The sequence below is a fragment of the Triticum urartu genome, chromosome 7, assembly GCF_003073215.2.
Source record: "Triticum urartu cultivar G1812 chromosome 7, Tu2.1, whole genome shotgun sequence".
Classification (NCBI taxonomy): domain Eukaryota; kingdom Viridiplantae; phylum Streptophyta; class Magnoliopsida; order Poales; family Poaceae; genus Triticum; species Triticum urartu.
The window spans coordinates 711,273,528-711,281,589 of NC_053028.1; the positions used below are offsets into that span (position 1 = coordinate 711,273,528).

Below are 8,062 nucleotides of genomic sequence, written 5' to 3' on the forward strand. Positions count from 1 at the left end.
ATTTTCTAATTCATGAACTAGTTTTGAATTTCTTGAACAATTTAGAACTATGTTAACATTTTTTGAAATCACGAATTTTTTAATCCATTAACATTTAAGATTGCTTGAACATTTTTTTTCATAATTTACAATTTTTAAAAATTTGAGAAGCTATTTAATCCTGAATTATTTTAACAAAGAGTAAAACGGAAACAGAAAAAAAATGGAAAAATGAAAAAAAATAATAGGGCACGTAGGGGCCCGCAAATAGGCCGACCCAAACTTGTGCGCCGGGGGGAAGGGAGAGTGCGTGTTTTGCACAATCCCTGACCCTCACGCAGCCCCTCCCCAATCTCAGGGGGGTTGGCGGCAGTGAGAGTTCCCATGCCCAAGAAAGTAAGTGCTCGGCGACAAGCCCCCGAGCACCTCCTAAGCCAGCTCAGCAAATTCCTGAGCATTGATGGCACCAAGTTTGCTTCTATGTGTATCCGGGACTCTGTCTCCATTCCTGACGACAGAAAGATTCCAACAAGTGATGTATATATGGATGTTGTCCAGATGAATTTCCCCTTTTTATCCAACCTACAGATGAAATTTAATAGACATATTTATGGAGCTTTAAGCTATAATTTATTTTCTAAACGTTTTGAAGGATAAAGCGACAATTTTCCAATCCATGGAGCTGAATGGCTTCGCAGAGCTGAATGGCTTCACAGAGCTGAGTGCCCCACTCACTGATGACTGGTCGCCCTAATTTTCTAAACATTTTTTAAGGTTAAAGCGACAATTTTTCAATACATGAAATTTAACAGGCATATTTGTAAGTAGATGTACATAGGATTAGGGAAGTAATATTTTTCCAAACGTTTTTTTTTAAGCTTTCAATCCATGGAGCTAAATAAAATGGCTTCGTAGAGCTCACTATCCCACTCACTCGTCACTCCCGCTGCCCCGAACCCTAACCCTAACCCTCGATCCCCTCCTTCCAGCCCCGCCGCCATGGCCGCGCCGCCGCCGCCGACCATTCCCGACGAGCTCCTGGAGGAGATCTTCATCCGCTTGCCCACCCCGGACGCGCTCGCCCGCGCCTCCGCCGCCTGCACCTCCTTCCGCCGGGTCATCAAAGGCCGTGCCTTTCGCCGCCGCTTCCGCACGCTGCATCGCCCTCCCTTCCTCGGCTTCATGGACGCGGGCGGATTCCACCCCGCCCAGGCGCCGCACCCCTCCGCCCCGCTCGCCGGCGCCCTCGCCCCCTCCGCCGCCGATTTCTCCTTCGTCCCGACCGTCGTCTCTTCGTCCTCCTACTTCATGCCGCCGGGCGTCCAAGACGACGGGGAAGGCCCCCGCTGGCGCCCCTGCGACGTCCGCGACGGCCGCGTCCTCCTCGACTGGAGATCCCTCTACCCTGTTACATCCAAATGTGGACCTACCGCGAAGACGGCCGCGAGGTGAGCATCCTCTTGGACTGCAAGGAGATTGGTGATAACGAACTCTGTGACCGCCTCACGTGGACCAAACGGGAGCGCTGCAATGCTGCCGACTTCCACCTCGCCGTCTGTGACCCCCTGTCCAGTAGATACGTGCTGCTTCCAACCATACCTGAGGACCTCGCCGCCCAGCCGCAGGAGTGCCTTTGGGATTTCCAGGCCGTGCTTGCTCCCAACACCACCGACGACGGCGAGGAACAGCCCTTCAAGGTGATATGCGTAGCAAGATACACGACGAAGCTTGTCCTCTTTGTGCTCCCGTCCACAACTATGCAATGGTCTATGCTCGAGCCTCCCATTTTCCCTTCTTTGGAACACATGTCCTGTTTTGACTACGTGCGTGGCTGCTTCTACTGGACACAGCCTGCTGGCTGGAGTGACCATTTGATGGTGCTGGACACGCGCACCATGAGGTTTTCCACTGTCGACCTTCTCACCGGCTGCCATGTGGAGCTCAGCAATCTGCCTGACAAGAGCCGAGGCCGTCGTAGCCTAAATGCCGTTGTGATGGGCAGGGAAGGAGCCCTTGAGATGTTTTCCCTTGTCTGTCAACATGGATCCTTTGCCATCTACCATACCTCTCTAAAGAATAATTCGCAGCAATGGAAGTTAGAGAAGATCATACAGCTTCCTGGGCAGTATCATTCCATTTGCACAATGCGTGCAGCCGAGGGATTCTTGTTCTTCCGAGGCGCTCCAGAAGGTATTCATTTTGCGAATGTGGATTGTTACTCAATGGAGGTCAAGACTTATGAAATTACCAAAGTCTGCACAAAGATGGAGAATACCTTCAATCCCAGACGTGCCCTCCCATACTTTAGCTTCCCACCGCTGTTATCAGAACCAACTATCTGATCAACTGGTAAGCCTAAATATTGCCATTGGGTTCATGCATTGCTTGTTCTGCTCACATGATTATGTTGAAAATTAATTATTGTTCTATTGGGCCTGGCTACCTTGTGAAATTAGCTAGGAGAGGTACCTAATTGATGGTTTTAAGCTGATGTCTTAGTACTCCTTATTTACCTTGTTCTGTTTTCAAGAGCATAGAGTTCACATGTTATGGTCTGCTATTTTTTACTTATCTTGCTTCACTGCAATAAGATGGCTATAGGATTCTTGGGAAGCACGAATAAGCTTTTGGCCTTTGTTCTTAAGCTATATTTTACTTTGTAATTTTGCAAGTAGGAAAGGTTCCCATGGTTATATAGAAAGTTAATTATTGTTCTATTGGGCTTGACTACCTTGTTTTTTTACGGAGGCTTCACTACCTTGTCAAACTAGCTAGGACAAGTAGTCAATTCATGGTTTATTTATTGTTCTATCTGCATGCATGTTTAACTCCCATGTATGTGATTGAGAATGCTAGCTGAGAAGAAAAGTTACAGACTGGTTTCGACAGCTAGTTTTTATTGCTCCATATCTTTGGAGAGAAGATGGCTTTCGCGCTTGCATCTTTATGTAGGAGTACATTGTTAGTCATACTTAGCACTTACTACACATTGTTCATTCAGTTGAATGAAGATATTCAAAACAAGACTGTTGCATAAGCTGTAAGTTGATGTTTAAAGGCTCTGAATCTAATATTTGTGAGCACTCCTTATTTGCCATGTTCCGTTTCCAAGAACAGATAGGGTTCACCTATTATGGTCTGCCAATTTTTCTGTATATTGCTTCCAAACTGCAAAATGAGCAGCTTGGGTGCCTTTGTTCCTAAGTTATGGTGTACTCCGCGGTTTAGCACATGCCTCCTTCCTAAGAAGTTGTGATAAGGAAATTTCCCATTGCATCAACTGCAGTTGCTTCAGTTCTCTAACTAAGTTCATTTATACAGATCTGAGCTCGCTTGCTAGTCGTTTTGGTCTTGCTTGGGCGATCTACGCCTGTGGGGTTGGATGGCGGATGTTCAAGATTGTGCTGATGTGGTTTGATATGTCTGTATTAGTATGAATGTAAGCAGGATATGGTGTCAGCAAGTTGAGTTTGACCAACTCTGAGGGCTAAGACTCCGGTTTATATTATGTACTGATGTTTGTGTTGGAAGACTTCGATTTATGTTCCCCCTTTATTATGTACTGATGTTTGAGTTTGATCAACTCTGAGGGCTAAGACTTCCATCTTCTTAGTCGAGATGAACACTGAATGTAAGCAGGATATGCTGTCAGAAAGTTTCCAAGGGTATTGTTGGGAACTTATGACTAGTACATGAAAATTTCCAAGGGTATTGTTGTGAGGTGGATGTGGACTACCAAGGGTATTGTTGGGAACATATGAATGCCCTGTATTTGCCAGTTCGGGGCAATTTTTTGCTTATCTGCTCCTAATCTGGTACCGAAGGAAGAACTTTTCCCAAGTGTAGTTTCTGAATCTAAACTGTCCTATAATCCCTTCCTGTTTCGATTGCTTTTCGTCAAAATACTGACTAATTATGTTTGTGGCTAGGCAATGGCATTGTTGATGGCCTAGTGGGCATTGTGAAAGGTACCTTCATAAGCTTATGGGCCTTTTTTCTCTGTCCATCTTGCTCTCTACTCCCTCTGATCCATATTAACTGTCGCCGATTTAGTACAGCGACAATTTGTATGGATCGGAGGGAGTAATAACTACTACTTGTATCGATCTATTGTAAGTCTGTCAATGACATATTCATGGCATGGGTATTGCTGTGAAGTGGACAAGCATGATATTTTGTGGATTACCAAAAGGAGTTAGTGCTGTCCATTTTACATGATCGAGTCCCGATCAATGCTTACAAAGATCGTGTGGTTGTTTATTTGTCAGACTGATGTTTAACTCTACTGACATGTATACAAATGGTAAAAAGAATAAGGGCAAAAATTCTACCATATGTAAAAATGGTCAAAATGAAAAAAAAATGGGGGCATTACGAGAATTGAACTCGGGACCTCTCGCACCCTAAGCGAGAATCATACCACCAGACCAAATGCCCTTTCATGCTAGAAAATCCTTTCAAGTTCTTGTATCATCACATCGATCATTCGATCCCATGGGCACCGGAACGAGATAGCTACATGCACCGGAGCGAGAATGGATGGCACGACGAAGTTTTTGTTTCTTTTGGATGGAGCGAGCTAGCTACATACCTCATCCAGGAGCTTAAACAAGTGGAAAACTTACTAATTATATCACGGAGAAGAGACGAATGAGCTACACGGCTGCTCGCACGATGAGCTGCATGGCATAGCGTGTCTCTGCCGGTTATTCTATCTGCCTGAACTTTGAAATGAACCGACACTGCAAAATTTTCATTTCATAAAGCCATGGAGCAGAGGGAGCAGGCGCCGGAGGCACTGCACAATGCGTCAGCGACAAATAACGTAGTTCTGATCTACAATTACATCAGTCAATGGCTTCTTGTTCCTCGTGGCCATTTGGCATTGATAGTTCGCTCTGAACTGACCAAAACATGTTGGTTGTTTCTCATCAGAATGTTCTCTGAGCTGAGCAAGGCCAGACGTGCTTCGATGGCTTCCTCAGCTTCCACCAGGAGGCAGTGCAAGCCGTGCCACGACACTGTTTTTGATGTAGCACGCCGTGACCCCTGCCGGCCGCTCCATCCAGCGTAGCACCAGCATCTCAGCCTCGGCTAATCCTGTCACCACGCCAAGCGGCTCGGCTCAGGTAGGGACAGTGTGGCTGGGAGCCGCCATTTGCCGGCCACCGGCGTTGGAGGGGGTGGCTGGATGTCCCGATGTCAGGGGAGAAGTGAGGAGAGAGACAGGGTTGGGCGTGGACGTCCGGTTCGTCTGCTCAAAAAACCAGACACCAAACTAGGACTTAAAAGAAAAAACTGACTATATGGCACAAAATTGAAATAAAATGCAATGGGATAATATTGTGGCACAACTCTGATCAATTGGGGCAAAACTTAAGAATTCTCTCAAAATGGGGTAAAATCTGATACAAAAGCTGAACTTGAGGGTGAAAAGTACTAGAGTTTACTTAAAATTTTATGCTAGAAGGGTTCTAGAATAGAACAAAATTTTAGGTTGGGCTGCGAGAATAAGGTAGATAGGAGGCGACTTATTTTTGCGGGCCACCCATAAGCACCAAAAAACTGGCCCTAATTTTCTGCCCTTTTAAATTTATCAAATGTCTTTTATTTTTGCGAGGGCAATTTTCAATCTATTCATCAACTGTCAAGGTAGCACAAAGAACACCAGAAGAAGAAAAAATTAGTTCTGTAGACCACATAGCGACAACTACTAGCACTGAAGCAAGCCAAAGGTGTGGCGCCGTCTTCAACCCTCCCTCATCGGAGACGGGCAAACGTTGTTGTAGTAGATAGTCGGGAAGTCATCGAGTTAAGGCCTCATAGGACCAGCACACCAGCACAGCAACCGCCGCCGATGAAGAGAAGCATTGGTCGGAAGGATCCAATCTGTAGACACACGAACACAGACGAGCGAAGACATGATCCACGTGGATTCACTGAAGACAAACGCCAACCAATCCCGCGAGACCTGTCGGAGATAAACCTCCACACGCCCTCCGACGATGCTAAAAATACCATCGGGACGGGGATTAGGTGGGGAGAGCCTTATTCCATCTTCAGTGAGCCGCCGCCGCCTCGCCTCTCTGAGCAGGACACAAACCCTAACAAAACTCAAAGAGAAAAGTATATTTTTGATCCCTGAAGTTCCAAAAAAGTATAGACTTGGTCCCTCAAGATTTTTTTGTATACATTTTGTCCTTCAAGTCTCAAAATCAGATAATTTTGGTCCAAAACCAGATTTTGAGCACGTTGACTGGGATTTGACCAGATTTGACCGGGTTTGACCACATTGACTAGGTTTGACAGATGAATAGTAAATTCAAAAAAATAGCAAACAGATTCTAAAAACTATGAATTTTCTTGACAACAAAGATACTTGGGTGTGCGAGGTGCATGCAATTTTTTGTGTTCAAATAACATCCTAGGAGCACTAGCAAAAAAACAATTTTTGGCTTTTTTGTGAGCTCCTCGAATGTCAAAACATCACACAAATTTTCACGCACCTAGTGCACCCCAAGCATCTTGGTTGCCACAAAATTTCAGATATTTTAGAATTTTTTTGCTATTTTTTTCGAATTTACTGTTCATCTATCAAATCTGGTCAACGTGGACAAACCTGGTCAAATGTGGTAAAACCGGGTCAACGTGCTTAAAATCTGGTTTTTGACCAAGCTTATCCGGTTTTGAGATTTGAAGGACCAAATGTATACCAAAAGATCTTGAGGGAACAAGTTTATACTTTTGGGGAATTTGAGAGACCAAAAACATACTTTTCTCAAACTGAAAAAATGAAATAAAATTATTTTATAGGCTATGCAATCTGAATACAGAATTACCTATGGCTACTTATGTTTTTTAGGAAAGGGCACGTTCTAACTTTGTTTGCTTTGACATACAAGGAATGTGTGTGCTTGAGATAATTTCCGGATCGTATTTTTGTCCTGCATACATTGTGTTGGGGTCCTATCTGTATGCACATGTACATAGTAATACAGCTAGAGTACATCACAGTTGAAAATTGAAGAGAACTAATTGAGGTGGAAAGCTGAGCTTGAACCAACTGGAACTGCCAAATGATGATAGACTCAATTGTCACCTTTATAAGCTTATTTAAATTAACAGCTACTGCTTGCATCGATCTATTTTTAGTCTATGAACAACATTTCCATTCGTATGGTTGTGAGATGAATGTGGAGTACCAAAATGAGTTGGTCAATGTCTGAGCACGTATGAATGCCCTGTATTTGCAAGTTCGGTGCATTTTTGTTTATCTACTCCTAATCTGGTACCGAAGCAAGTAACTTTCCCAAGTGTAGTTTCTGAATCTTAACTGTCCTATAACCCCTTCCTTCCTCTATTGATTGCTTTTCGTCAGAATATGCATTGGTTACTGACTAATTATGTTCGTGGCTAGGCAATGGCATTGGTGATAGGCATGATGAAGGTGAAGCGTTGGACTATATGTAAGATGGTTTTTCTTTCTGGTGGGATATACATGCTGGTAGGTATGCCCTGGTGATTGGAAAGGCAGGGGCATACGACTATTTTCTCCTGAAGAATCTTGATCCTCTCTGTGGATATTTATCTAGGCTCATTTTCTATTTCAGGTTGGAAAGAATGCATTGATTTTCCTTGACGATTGCTACATTTTCTTCTTCTCCTGGAAGTATTACTAGCTCTTACTATGATTGGTAAGGCGTCCACAATGTTTTTCCAGATTGATAATAGTAACTGTATACATGTGTACGAACAGCTAGATTCAGAAACTACACTTTGGCATCAGTCATCCCTAATAATACTGTCGGTTATTTTGGGTTATCTCTGGCCGGATTAATTCCTGCCACACGATCGATCGTCGATGTGCTTATGAAGATCGTGTGGTCGTTTATTTGGCATACACCAAATTGAATTGATTTACATCCGTCCGTTTGCACTAGGGATGTGGTGGCTCCTAGCTCGCTTGATTCTTCATAATAGCACTTGTTTGTAATAGCATTATTTTACATAATCACTTTCCAGCAAAACAAAATAGCCTTTTGATATATTCAATAATTTCTTGATGAAATGCCTGTCTTAATGC

The 8,062-nt window shown here is 44.0% G+C and overlaps 1 pseudogene; it reads left to right on the top strand.

Moving 5' to 3' along the window:
• The first annotated feature begins 913 nt into the window (after positions 1-913).
• LOC125521846 lies at positions 914-3,806 on the top strand (annotated as a pseudogene).
• Positions 3,807-8,062: the final 4,256 nt, after the last annotated feature.